This window comes from Stylophora pistillata, chromosome 3 (assembly GCF_964205215.1).
Source record: "Stylophora pistillata chromosome 3, jaStyPist1.2, whole genome shotgun sequence".
Taxonomy (NCBI): Eukaryota; Metazoa; Cnidaria; class Anthozoa; order Scleractinia; family Pocilloporidae; genus Stylophora; species Stylophora pistillata.
This window is the reverse complement of record NC_142521.1, coordinates 21380961-21396042: the sequence shown is the minus strand read 5'-3', so window position 1 is coordinate 21396042 and position 15082 is coordinate 21380961. Positions and strand designations below refer to the sequence as shown.

Genomic DNA, 15082 nt, shown 5'->3' with positions numbered 1-15082 from the left:
GACGGTCAGTTGGTAATACATAACTTCTACCCTTCAAATCCCGGAAGAGATGAACATTTAACCTCCCTTTTCAATGCTTCTCCAAGAAAATTAGCGTTGATTACAGAAAAACCTCTAAGAAGAGTGTTAATTTAACACCAAATTCTCATAATGATAATAATAATAATAATAATAATAATTTATTACATTTGATATAGCGCTTTAACTATTAAGATATTCTAAAATGCAAGAGGTTCTACTGAATTTTGAATGCAACCAAGGCTCGACAGCTAAGAAAATTTTAATAGTAAGTTTAACAAAAGTTTCCTGTATAGGCGTCTGACCCCAAAATAAATTACTTGTGGCGTTCAACTATTCTCGAGCTGGGGTGATAATCTAAGAAGAAATATATGCGGTCTATACAGAGACTAACTTGACTATAATAATCCGCAGGATTAGTAATAGTCTTTAATAGATTCATCTGTGTTAGAGGTCTATTCTATCGGGTTTTATTATTTCAATTCTATACATTAATTTAACCGTAGATGTTTTTGTTATTTCAGGGTAGTATGAAGTTTGGATGTGGGCCGATCTTGATCCGGGTCTTACCTCAAAGGACCTAAAGGTATGTGTGAGGTCATACTTACTTACCATCGAAGTAAAATGGAATTTACAAACACTTACGAGAAACCAGCCTGCAGATCGCCGATTGCTTCACAAAAGAACCGTTCGAAAGGAGCCTTAAGCCCACGGTTGTACACAGCTGGAAGCCAGCAAATCATGAATGTAATCTTTGTATGGATTAAAACGATTTTTATCTTCATTTTCCTCCCAGTTTTAAATCATTAGCGAGCTTAAGATCCGACGATCCAAACATCTGGGACGGTAAGCGGAAGTGAAGTTACCGCCAGAATTACTTCCGTTTGCCGTCGTTGTGAGGTTTCCCGCCGTAGCGGTCTTGTCTGTGACGTGAAGAAAGCCATTTTGCCGTCGCGGCTAAAACGTGAGTAAACCTTAGCAAAATAGCGCCATTTTAACTTACTTTGGGCGAAAATTGTTGGCAATTTTAACAGTTTATTGTTATGAGAGGATATCTGTGAAATGGCTGAGAAAAATAAAACGATTTGTTCATGGAAATTTTAAATAATTCGTTTGCCTTTCTCATAAATAGTTCGTCACTAAAACTAGCTCGATGTCAATCAAGCAACCCAGTAAGTTTTACAATCTCACCATTTCTCTTTATTTCGATGGAAAATTCGTAGACTAGTTCGGACACAAATTGATGGCCATGATATTATTCCAGAAGTCTTTTCTGGAGTCTAACCGACCACCGTGAACTATGGTTCATCTGAAAAAATTTTCATAGTCAACAGTTTCGGTAATGTTTTTCAGCCACAAAAAACGTACTTGATTAAGCGTGAAAAATTTGCTTCAGGAAATTGGTTTAACATTTATCATCATGATAAGATTATACCTGTATTATGCTGCTTTGCATACTTGTCTATGCTGTGATTCAGACTTTTCCTGTGTTTAAAAAGGTCACTTACGTCGGAGTACCAGCGAGGGTACGCTAATCTTCTCAACAAAACTGAAGGGCATTCAATTCCATCGCACAGAGCCCCTTGTTCACATGTATACGAATCAAGTAGCCCCATTACGTCTGCGAGAATAGGTATGTCCCTTTTTCGGTAACGATCTCTGCCAAGCACTCACTTCCGTCGAGTCCTTCTTTTAGTCAAAATGTTTGAATTCTGGTAGGGATAATCGAGATTAATTGAAATGCTGGCATCATTCAACAGTAAAAATTCATCTTCTGAATGTCACCATCATCGAAACGTTCTAAAGAACTAGATAGAGACGGCGATATTCCTCTCCTAGTGATTCAATGCTGGTCAAATCTTCGATATCCGTTTTTATACAAGTTAAACAATTGCACAATTGTTACACGAGTTCTGTTTTCCAGCTTTTCAAACAAAAACAATAGACACAGATCCAAATCAGAACCAGGTCAAGAACTCGGATAAACATGCATATGGCCATCCATTGGTTGTCGGGGGTCGTACTAATGGATTAAAAGAAAACATCTTGAGGTGCGTTTGTAACGCAGCTAACAGGAGGGAAGGGTGAGTTCCATGCTTTCTAAGGCGCCAAAGGTCAACAACTTAATGGCCTGCGGGTTGGCTCTCATGGTACCACGGCACGAAGTTCGGTTTTCGGGTTAAATTAAAGAATTCAAAGGAACAAAGCTGCCTTCAGGCTCTGACCTTATACCGGGGCTCCCAAAGAATTGCACTCTCTTCGTATTTAGTTAAGATCGTTGGTTTGTGACACCTGTAATTGGCAAGATATTCAAACATCTACTATGTAATCCGAGATAACGGCAAGCTACGGCCATATTATGTACTCTAAAATGACAGACAGCTTATAGAAAAAAGCACAGCTGTGAGACTGCATTAATCGGCTTGGTGGAAGATTGGAGATTAGCCTTGGACAACAAACAGAAAGCACTTCTGTTATCGATGGACATGTCTAAGGCCTTTGACTCAGTTCTTCCCTCGTTAACTGTGGCCAAACTTGGCGCTAATGGTTTTAATAACAAATCATTGCAATCGATGCATTCATATTTTAAAGACAGGCTCAACAGGGTGAAAGTTGGCAAGGCTACTAGTAACTGGAATGTGATGAAACGTGGATGTCCTCAAGGATCCTCCTATTGGTCCAATATTGTGGAACTTACTTATACCAAAATGATCTATCGTATCACATAAATGAAAACGTAAATTTACAGATGTATGCTGATGATCATCAGATGTATATAGTTGGCAGCGATATGTCCATTATGTGTACTAATATGGAAAAGGAAGGAAACTCTGCCCTTAAATGGTATAAAGACAATTATTTACTGTCTAAACCAGAAAAACTGAACGCTGTAGGGATTAACAACGTAATGAAACTGAACAGGTTAACATCAATATCGGTGATCAACCGATTACGACAACAGATAATATCAAGCTAATGGGCCTGAACTTTGACGAGAATCTAATTTTTAGCAAACATATTAGCGAATTATGCAAGAAGGCCAGTCAAAGGGTGGGCGTTCTCGCCAGGTTGAGAAACTTGGTTACTACGGAGACTAAACTATTATTGCTATATAAAACTGCTATTTTGCCATATCTTACCTGTTGTCATCTCATATGGCATTTCTGTAAGGCGTCGGATACAAGGAAATTTGAAAGAATTCAAGAGCGAGCACTGAGGATAGTTTTTAATTCACATTCAGAAACGTACATGAACTTATTATGTATAAGGTTAAACTGGCTACTACCTGATTTTATTTGTGACATTTTTAGTCCTAAGTCTTGTAAATATAATTTTAGAAATAAAAATGTTTATATTCCTAGGTTTAATTCTGTATTGTATGGCAAACACTCTCTTAGATATCTTGGACCATTTCTATGGAACAAACTGAAAAAAAAATTTTGCTGAAATTAGTAGCCTTTCTAGGTTTAAGTTCCATATTAGACGCAAGGATTTTACCGAACTGATAAATGGTAACAGTTGCTCCGCTTGCGTAAATTTTACCTCTTATGTTATATAATCATAGCTTATTTCTTATCATTAATTAGGTTATTAATCTACGTTGCTCCGCGTGCGTAATTTGTACCTCTTTGGTTATATAATCTATAGCTTATTTCTCAGTATTAATTAGGTTATTCATCTACGTTGTGTCCCCAATTAGCGTCAGCTAAATACATTGACACATGAATAAAGTTCATCATCATCATCATCATCATCTTACTGTTAGTCTGCTAATCAGGCTACTGACCTTTTGTCTTCTACTCTATGATGCTTTTGACTGGAGTAACTCATGATTTTTTCCCTTGGTGGTGCTCCTCAGTTCGGTTATTACTGAAGGAAATCATGTCCTTGATTGATTCGTCATCAGAGTTTGCATGGAGAAAAAAACTATGGTTTGAACTAGGAAAAGCGCAAGTGAATAACACGTCGGGAAACTGTACGAATGATTGCCTCCTGCCTTTTTTTCAAGGACTGTGTGAAAGAACGTCTCGCGGAAGATATTCTGGACATTTTAGATCAAGGTAATCACGTGCTTAACAGAACCAAGCTGAAATGAAATTATTTGATGTACAGAGATTCACACAGAGTGCTGTTCGGTTAAGCATTTGGAAACAATATAGTGCGAAGTCAAAACAAGTCACCTGCTTGAAGCATGGGAAAGGATTTAAGTTGCCAGGTCGCCCACGCAACTGGTTTTGCATTTGATTGGCGTTTAGAGGTAGGCGTGAGTTTCTCTAACAAATTTCAGAGCAAAGTTTGCCAAAGCCAATGCAGTCCGGGATAACCTTTGATGCTCAATTTATAACAACTTTAATTGTATAAGAGCCTTGACGTATACGCTTTGCTGAACTAGCTAATAACTTAGTGTCTTTGATTTTGAATTTAGTTTTCATAGAAGAGTTTTTTCTCGGGCGAATTTTATATATAGTCGATGCCCATAGATTACACAGGCTACTCTCGTGAAGTAAACATACCCATCCAACATTTGTTGTCTATTATGTTCTTCTCCGTTTCCCAGTTGCGTCCAGCGCCACCTCCCCATGCGTGGCTGCACGGACCCTGGCCTGTAATACTGACGTGTGGGGTGCGATGGCAGGAGAGAGAGCTGGACTGAGAAGTGGACCAGCCCGCAATGAGTCCCGGGTGTATGCTTTTGATCTGCTCGATGTGTGTATAAGATTGTTGCCCGATATTAAACAAAGCAAGGGATTCTAGATAAAGTATTTTTATAGGTGTAAATCCTTCTGAGCACTGATTCTTTATGCTTTTTTTAAAAACTTTTCTCCTCGATCTTGCGCTTTCGTAATTTTTTGTGAAAAAAGCTTTCTTAGACAAAAATAAAGAATTATCATAAATACACGCATATTTTTATCTCTTTTCTTTTTTCATTTATAGAAAGGTGATGTACCAGCGGGTGTGAAAGCTCTCGCAGAAGAGCGTTCGCGTTGGATTGACAACCGAATATGACAAATCATGTCGATCGAAGAAGAGAATATAAACCCTTACCTGCTTAAAAGGTCTCAATGGGGTGATGGCTTTTAAAACTAAAGCAGATGCGCTTATTCCCAGTTAGTGCCTGTCAACTACTTTTAAAATTAAAACTGTTTTGACCTTCCTCATTATGAATCACCTAAAAACGAAACCAACCAATGGAGCTAATCATAACATATATTTCAATATGGAGGCCCTTAACATTTCTTGATTTCTGGTACTAATTGATATTATAATCTTTCGCAGTTTTTTGTCACCAACAAATGCGAGTCCCTTCCCATGGGCCTTTGGGTGATAGCTGAGGCACCAGGTAAGTAATTTTTTCAATGAACACATTAGCCTACGAACAGATCCAAGGCTGGCACTGATGTTACCTCATTATCATCCAACTGCATAAAGCAGTCTACAAATCTTCACAAATGGTCTGAGATATTGTACAGTTGGTGAATTTGTACTGTAAAAAAATCTACTCGTCGTTTGCATTTTGACTCGCTCTACGAGCTCGTCAAAATACGACACAACTCGTCAAAGTACTAAGCGATACTACGTACCACTGATAGACCCCTTACAGATGTCTCGCCTGCTAGCGTCGCTAAAGACCTATAAGAACACTTAATTTTGGGGCTGAGACTGAGCGTTCTTTTTCTTTTTGCGATTTGAGATTGAAAAAGTTCTTAACATGTGAGGTATAGTATTTCAATGAGTCAATTCGGAAGCGATCAACAATAAGAAATCCACATTATTAATGTTGAAAAATGTCCGCAAGTATTTGAGTTAATTGTCCTGTTAGACCACAGTTTTACATTGCTTTTACCTTTAATTATACTTCTCACAAAAATTAAAAAAAATGAGCCGTTCTTAACTGACTCTCAGCCTGGGTATGTTCGTAGTATGTTCTTAAAATTTTGGTTAATCTCAGCCTGAATGTTCCTATAAAAAAATTTCCTTAAGAAAAGGGTTATGTTGTGTTGTGTTGACTGATGTCACACTCTTGGTACAAAAGTGTTGTTACTTGCCATTCATGTCAAATATACTTGCTGATTTATCTGGTTGTTGAGTGATGTCACACTCTTGGTACAAAAGTCTTGTTACTTGCCATTCTCGTCAAATATACTTGCTGATTTATCTGGTTGTTGAGTGATGTCACACTCTTGGTACAAAAGTGTTGTTACTTGACATTCATGTCCATTATACTTGCTGATTTATCTGGTTGTTGGACTGATAGCCCACCAATAACTTATGAACACGGAGGAGCTGGTGCCAACTGTCGCCATTAATCTGAACGGAAAGGTAAGATTGACACCTTTAAGAAGTAAGTCATTCGCGAAGCACCTAATAAAATTATCTTAACTACTGGAAACTGATGGTTTTCACTTCAACAGCCATTAGTCTCCAAAAGTCATGTCAAAGAGGCATCCGTGTGTCGCGATTATGTCAATTGTTATTTCACGAATATAGAATAATAATAATAATAATAATAATCTTTATTTAACGTGGGTAGAGACACTTAGCAGAAGCTAGTTTACAGATTTTCCTAAATATCAATCAGTTAACAGCAAATCCAAGAGAAAGATTTCAAGAAGAGTTCACTGGGGCAAATTCGGAGTTTGAAAGGGTCTAAATGGCACCTTTAGACCTGTTTTGGCTTGATTAGTCCATAGCAACTCATCATGCATGTACTCCGGGCTCATGAGACATCGGAGCCACTCTGGCTTTAGGCTTCAAGTTTTTTTCATGGTCAAGTTACATGTCAAGTTCTCATATAAATGTGCAAATTACACCTGTATAAAGGCTGACAGTTTCGAAAGAAACTGTTTGGGGCTGCGTCGGTGGGAGTAACGAAATAATTTGGATATATCAACAAAGTTGAAATGGTAAATTGGCCACCTTAACGATTGCAAAAGCTGACGTTTCGAGCGTTAGCCCTTCGTCAGAGCGATGATAGAGGAATTGTGGGTTGTGTGTGCTTTTAAAGGCAGAAAATGGAGCTACGTTATTGGTGGGAACATGGCAACGAGAAAAACAAGAATAAATTAGTGGAATGAAAAGCGTTCGTTGATCCCTGTGGGATTTAGACTGCCGGTTTGAAAGATGAGCTTTTGTTCAAGATTTTTAAGGCTTTCCGTGCTACCTAAGTGTAAGGAGAGACCGCAGATTGCCATATGTTGCTTAGAATGATTACGTAAATTAAAATGTCTAGCGACTGGTTTCTAAACTGCTATCGGAAACAGAAGTGTATCATGGCGTCTCGGAAGTGAATGTATGATAGGCATTCCCCCCTTTTAAGGGTTCATCCAGAGTCAAAATGTAGCGTTAGTGGAAAAGAGGTTCTGCTTCTTAACTCCTCGGTGACAAGCTGGTGAGCTAGGCAGTAGTTCCTTCGAATGAATTGGCATCAGTCATCTTGGACCAATGAAAGCCACATAATTAGCTTACGACTCGCCGCTAATTTTACAAGTTAACCAATCAATATACTCTACTGCTGGTAAATGTCCTGAACTGTGAACAACTAGCGTTTTGTTTGAGCGATGGCAAAGAAAACTTTAGAAGTTGCAAGTGTCACAAGTTTATTATGGGGAAAATATATGATACGGGCCTTGTGCCCACTTATCTTCTGATGAATCAGAAGACGGTGCTCAACTGATTTTGCACTTTGTGGTCTCAAACAGGAAGTGAACCTAAAGGCATCAGCGAAATGATGAAAGCACTAGAACCTTTAGTATTAGGTCAGTCAAGTGACATAATCAACAATTGTTCACCAATGTGGAGGTGAATAGTACTTGCTAAGCTATTCACTTCCGAACTAGCCAATCAGTGCGCGCGAAAAGCACTATTCACCTGTGGTATATTCTGTGAAAGTGTAGTGTGATCGTCCGGGTGAGTGTAGTCCTGAGAAGGATTACGGACTACAGGCTGCGTGCCGGTTAGGGTTTCCCCGCGAAAGAAGTGAACGAGGAAAATGCGTTGGAAAACAATAGTGGAACGAGCTCTTGAGACAACTTTTCTCGTCATTTTCCTCTCTGTAACTGAGATGGAAGCGACGTAGTCTTAATATGGTTGTGTGGTGTGCGAAAGGAAGTCACAATCGATTGATTTTCCAAAAGCAAAAGGGTATACAATCGAGTTCATTCGAGTCCTCTTAAATAATTTTTGGTACGATCGATGCCGATGATCTTGTTTGTGAATGATACAGGAGGCCTGTCGAAGAGCACAGACGTATTGGAAAGTAATTTAATCGTGTCATTGCTTTCCCAACAAATCGAGTACATTTGTAGTACTTACTTTCCTTTTGAGTGTGTTAGAGTTTCAACTTCCAGTGCAATGTATTTGCAATTTCAGCCAAAAATAAAAGTTCACAGAAGTTAGGTTTTAGTTGAAAAGTTCTTTTTCACGAATCACAGCCGGCGGGTACGATTACTGAAACACAAAAATTAATGTCCTTGTCGCGTTAAGACAAGTAAGATAATGTTAGCTCTAGAGATATGGTTTTCATAACTTGGGGGAAATGGTAGAATAATTATGATTTTTATCAGAGAAAAGAAAGTTCTTTTCAATCATCAGTCTCGAAAATATCATCACATGTGGTTTATGACATGAAAAATTAACCCAAAATCTGATCACTATTTTGGTCAAACTACGCCCAACTCTCAACAGATCAGAATTGCACCATAACTGGAGATGTGTGTACAAAAAAAGAAAGACCAGCTTGTTGCCTAAATGTGAATAAAATCAAATAACATCTTGAGCTTCCAGTTGTAATTATAATAGTTAAATCAGTGAATCAATTATTTTCCCAATAAAAATTATCTTTGATTTCACCATCCTTCTTACTGCCCAAAAACATCAGATACACCCTTTGTAACCTTACTTTTCGACCTCTTAAATTACAAGAGTTATCTGACAATTTGACGAGAAACTGTACAGCTGATAGTGTCAGTGACGACAAAAACCAAATTATTTCTCAAGGCTTGTATCCCTTGAGAACAAGACTGAATGAAGTCAGCTTAAAACAATGAGAAGAGTTTTGTTGACCTCTTTATTAAAATGGATGATTTACACCTTTTAGAGATTAGAGAAATAAGACTGAAGTCAAAAGGAGACTTTGATATTGCACATTAAGTGGTAATAGGCACCAAACTGACTGCTATTTAAAGAAATTTATAGACATTTGCCAGGGAGTTTGGCTGTGTCAATGTTACATGAGACAAATCATGTATGAATCACTCAAGAAATTTATTAGCTCTCATCCTGGAAGCTTAAACACTCTTAAGGAATATAACTGATCACTCCTCACATTCATTTTCAATGAAATCTGGACAAAACTTCTGAAAACTTTATTGGTAATTTTACTGTTACAAATAGAGTAGACATAACTCCCATATAGCATAAATTATTATAACATAACTAAAGTGAAGCGTGTGCTCTGACAGGTTAATTCAGCATCTATTATTTGCCCATGGGTGTATGCTGCTGACGTGAGCAAAATAATGCTAAGACTATTTTTCTGCACGCACTTGTTTTTTCTGATCACGTAAGATTTGTTAAATAAAAGGGAACTCTTATTACAATGTTTCAATGTTATGTTAATAAAACAAAAGGTAAACACCACAGTTTGTTCATAGTTCTGCTGAACTCTTTCACCGGTTGTTGGAAACAGAGCTTATAAAGACGATTTTGGTTGGTATTCCAGGAAGCGTGATTAAACTTTATCGAGTTGCTGGTGTACAGTCGGTTATTATGAATGAATTTTCGTGCGCTTGTTTTCTCTTGTCATGTAAGACTACACAAACAATTTTTTGCGATGTAGCTCAATAAAAGGACTTCTGTTCTCCCAATGTCTCAATGTTATGTTATAAAACAAATGGTGAGCGCCATAGCATGCACTATTGAGTTATGGATGCACGTGGGAGGTTGCTAAGAACTCAAGAAGCTAGAGTTGCACGAGGCAATAGCCTCGTGCGACTCTACTCTTCTTTCATGCTTAGGAACCTCCCGTGTACATCCATAGCTTAATAGTAAACGCTATGCTATTCAACATTTGTTAATTAGTTTAGGCAAGTTGTGTACAGAGAACAAAAGACTGATAATTTAAACAAGAAGTAAGCCTCTGGGAAAAATGACAAACTCTTGAATAACAGCTAGCCACAGTAAATGTCACAGCCATCCATTCTGTTTATAGTACCATAGTACCAATTATTGGGTCACTTCACATTACCTTAAGGTGGCTCAACAGGGTTTTTTGGCCGGGTGAAGAATGGGTACGAAAATGGCGCGACCTCTTAAATGAATCAAATATGTAAACAAACATGGCGGCTTCACGCGAGTGCACAATTTTTGTCACATAATCGCGAAGTTTACTTGACGAGAGTGAAACGGCATTGATACTTTCCAGTAATGAGCACAATATTGACAGTGAAAGACCAGAAGTTTACTCAACGCCTACACAACATCCGTAATGCGTCAGGTCGCTTTCGGAAAGTGGAAGCGATCGAAACCAGAAAAGAAACAAAAATAAAAAGGTTACACGAAAGGTTCAAAACGTGGAATGCCAAAAGGAAGCTCCAGTATGATAACATATCCAAGGAAAACGAACCCCCAGCAAAACGAATGACACGAGCACGTGAGGTCAGTACATTTTTCTTTATTCGGAAGTCTTAATTTTTGGTAAGATTTTCCTGTCAAGCTTGTTCTAATTATCGGCCTACCTGTTCTGTTGACTCTAACCCTGATTCCCATCAGCAAAATAAAGCTAAGAGGAAGGCGAACCTGCCACAAGGATCCAGACTGGTGGACTTAGAAACCCTTACAGATGGTCTGACAGAACGCTTATTTTAAAATTACGGTAAATTCTCACTATTTTTAACTGCACCATAGCATATTTTACACCATTTTCATATAAAAGAACATAACAAATACTGTGGATGGAGTCTTTTTTCCCTGTTAGTTTACAGTGTATTTTACAATATTTCTAGGCCCTTTGTCTCTTGGCAATGTTTTTGAAGAAGAGCACAGTGGCTTGGCAAGCACGTTTACTGTTATATGCAGCCAATGCAATGCGGAAAACACCATTAAAACATCAAAAGAGCACAGATCTGGTGCACGCGGTCCATTGACCTTTGATGTGAATGCAAGAGCTGCCCTTGGCTGTTTACACACAGGAGTGGGCAACACCCATTTAAACAATTTACTTTCAATCTTCAATGTGCCTGCACTGAACTCATCAACTTTTAAAAATCGGGAAAGGGAAGCTGGAAAGGCAATAGAGCTAGTAGCAAAAAATAGTTGCCAGCAATTCCTAAACCTTGAACAAGAGAAGGCAATTGAAAATGGCAACAAGCCTGACCAGAACAATTTGGTACCTATTGCCTGTTCTTACGACATGGGGTGGCAGAAACGGGGGCGAGGTTTCAACTCTAAGACCGGACATGCTGCCGTCATGGGCCTTTCAACTGGTAAGGTCCTTGACTACACAACAAAAACTAAAATGTGCCGCTCCCGTGATGAAGCTAAAAAGGCAGGAAAACAAACAAATGACCACGACTGTAGAAAATATCTTTCAGGCTCTTCAAAGTCAATGGAGCCTTTAGCTGCAGTTGAACTTTTCAATGAGGTAACTAAATCAAATGTCAAATTTTCAATTTACACTGGGGATGATGATTCAATGACTGAATCTCACCTAAAGCAAAAGGTACCCTATGGTGTGGAAAAATGGAGTGATACAGTTCACATAAAAAGATCCCTTACAACATGCCTATACAACTTGAGCCAATGAAGTAAGTTCCCCAACAGTTCAGTGTTGTCACAGAAAGTCATAAATTACGTTGTCAAATCATTTACATACCGTATTGCACAAAATAAGGGGGATGCTACAAACATAAAATCTGCAATTAAAAGCATTGTGCCTCATGCATTTGGTGACCATACTGGTTGTAGAGAAACATGGTGTCGATACAAGAAAGACCCTTCTCATTATTGTCACAGAGATCTTCCCTATAGCAAAGACCTCCAAGGGGATAGCCTTCAATAAGCCCTGAAATCTCTCTTTGATGAATATAGCACAGACATTGTTATAAACAAACTTGCACCTGCAGCAAATTCTGTACGTAACGAGTCTGAACAGTGTGGTGGGCTCGAAGAACCCCAAAATTCGCTTTTACGGGGGAAGTGAAAGCAATGATTATCGAGTGTCCTGCAGTGTCCCTCAAGTAAATTTAGGTTACAGGTACATTCCTCAAACTCTAGCATCACTTAACATAGAGCCAGGTCTTTTCTGTGTAGACCATAATACGAAAATGGACATGAAAAGTTCGAAGGACAAACAAAGGAAATCAGCAGTTGCATTCAAGCGACGTCGATCACAATTACACAAACACCAGATTTTAGAAACCTCGAAAATCGAGGGCAAAGAAGGTACCATGTATGAAAGTGGCATTGGCCTGAACCTAAACTCTTCTGCGACAACATTGGAGTTGAACAATTCTCAACTTTCAATCACTGATCTTTATGATATAACCGCTGCTGTCACGAAACAACAACAAGAACAGTACGAAAATGCAGTTCCGAAATACACTTCGAGACCCACAGTTCAAAAGGAAAAATTTGATAACAGTAAATTTGATCACTTTGTTTCATTTGACATCGAGACAAATTCAACGGGAAAATCAGCAGAAGTATGTCAGCTCGCTGCCGTGGATAGGTCAGGTAAACAATTCTCATGCTATATTCTACCAACCAGAGACATAGATTCTCACGCGTCAAAGGTCAACAAACTTACAGTTAAAACTGTCAATGGAATCCGCCGACTTTTCAAAGATAATCGAGTAGTAGAAGCCTTTGACTTGTCGCAAGTACTTAGGCAGTTCTTAACTTTTTTGAGGGCCAGCATAGATTCAGCTTCAAGACGATCCACAAAGCCTGTTTGCACAATCTTGGCTGGACACAACGCCGCCACATTTGATATTCCAATACTTCTTGGAAACGGTGGCGAAAATTTTATTGCGGAGCTCAGTTCCATCCATCAGTTCCATCCAGTTTGCAGACACTCTGACACTGATGAAATCAGTGATCAAAAGCAAGCACTCTTCCATCCAAAACGCAGAAGGTAAATTTCCAAAGCCTGGGCAGAGTTCTGTTTACGAACATTTATTTCAAACCACCTTTGATGCCCACGACGTCCTAGAGGACGTGATCGCTCTTCGAAGAATCTTGCTTTCGCCTAGGTTGGCTTTGTCTGATGAAATGCTGGTGAACAGAAGTTCTGTAATCCCTGTCAAGGACGCCGCCGAAGACCTGAAATATCTTGACAACCGTCCTCAGAGACTCCTGTCTTTTCGAGGAAAGCTGTACAACCCAGTTCATGCGGATAGCCCAATAAAGCAAAGCATTGCCGAAAAAATTGCTGGCAGTGGCCTAAGATATGAGGATTTAAATAATTTGTACCAACGATTTGGACGGAAAGGTCTTGTGTGTATTTTGACGAGACCGCCATTGTCCAGTCGCTCATCGCTTCCAAGGGTCACAAACACGACGAGAATAGTCTCCGCAATTTTGAAACACTTCGAAGAGATTTCCAAGGATTCTGCGGCATAGTGAATTATGGTATGTTCTCAACTGATTTTCAGGTCAAAAGCAGTTTGTACAAAAACGTCAAAGATAATGATCGCCCGTGTTTACACATTCGTCCTCGACAAAACCGCGTGGTTCGAAATTTCGCGCATGCTCAAATAGCGATCTTGGCGAGTTCCTATTCTGATGACGTGGTTGTCATTGAGGTGAGAAAATAGAAAGTTCCCCCTCAGATTTCTCGTATTTCCTTAAGTGAAATTCCTTGAAATTTGGCAGAGATGTTATACCCTTTAAGCTTTCCTTGCTGTGAATTTATCAGAAAAATTTGTAAGACAAGTTTTTCGCTCAGCCAAAAAACAACAAAAATGTTAAAAGCGAAAAAACTACCTTGACAACCCCTATTTTTTTCGATTTTAAAAGTTTCGTCTTGCCAGACTCTATCCGGTCGGAGAATAATAGAAAATTTTACCAAAGGAAATTGAAGAAAATTGAAATCAAAGTCAAACAGACGTCAAAAAATGGCGATATTTGAGTAGTTTTAATTTGGGACTAAAAGCCTTGACTTCAGAGGTGACTGTTGTACAGCAAATTTAGGCCCTTGTTTTTTATGTTTCAGTAGCTTTGATTTGAAAAATAGCAAAAACAATGAGAATATTAACTTTCGATTGATGTCACTGGCGCGCGCTTCGTGATTTTGCATAACCCTATTGAGCCACCTTAAGAAATAAGAACTTCACAATCATGACACACACAGCAAAGTGAAAGATAACTACACTGGTTTGAAATTCATAGTGCACTTCGACTCAAAATTGATTTCGCAAGGCAAAGCAGGAAAGAGTACCATATAACTCCATACATTAATTATGCATTCCACTTCGTTGTCTTTCACGACAAAACTTTAAAAACAAAGTCTACTAGTCTGAATGCATAATTAATGTATGGGGTAATAATTATGGTACTTTTGCCGACTTGGAGAGCAAAATGGCCAAAGACGGTTTTGGGTCATGACTTGGAAAATCCACCAAAGCCTCCCGAAAAATAATTCGCCGAGGGTTGTAGTAAGAGCAACTTATAATCCTGAAGCTGGAACCTTTTTTTAAGCCTTGTGTTCTATATGACTATAAAGAGAACGAAAAGACGATGTTATTGAAAGTGATTCGATGCTTGGGGGCCACCTCAAACTTAACGCAATTTTACTTCGAAGTTGAAGTAAAATAAGATCAAAATCTAAATTTCCATCTTTCCTCAGATCAAATATCTCACGATCGTCTCCACATACAACTTTGTGATTCACAAAAATAAAACATCAACATCTTAAGACTAACCTTCACGGTCATGTGCACATTTTGATCTTCAGTAAATCAAATCTCAAACTTCAAGTCTTCGGGCTTTTTTCGGGTTTTGTTCACACTTTGATCATTAAAATGTCCTCAACCGAAGAGCCCGCAATCACCATGAGTATCCTCAG

The 15082-nt window shown here is 38.7% G+C and overlaps 1 pseudogene; it reads left to right on the top strand.

The window, feature by feature from the left end:
- Nucleotides 1–10994: 10994 nt before the first annotated feature.
- On the top strand, nt 10995–14932 carry LOC148735027 (uncharacterized; annotated as a pseudogene).
- Nucleotides 14933–15082: the final 150 nt, after the last annotated feature.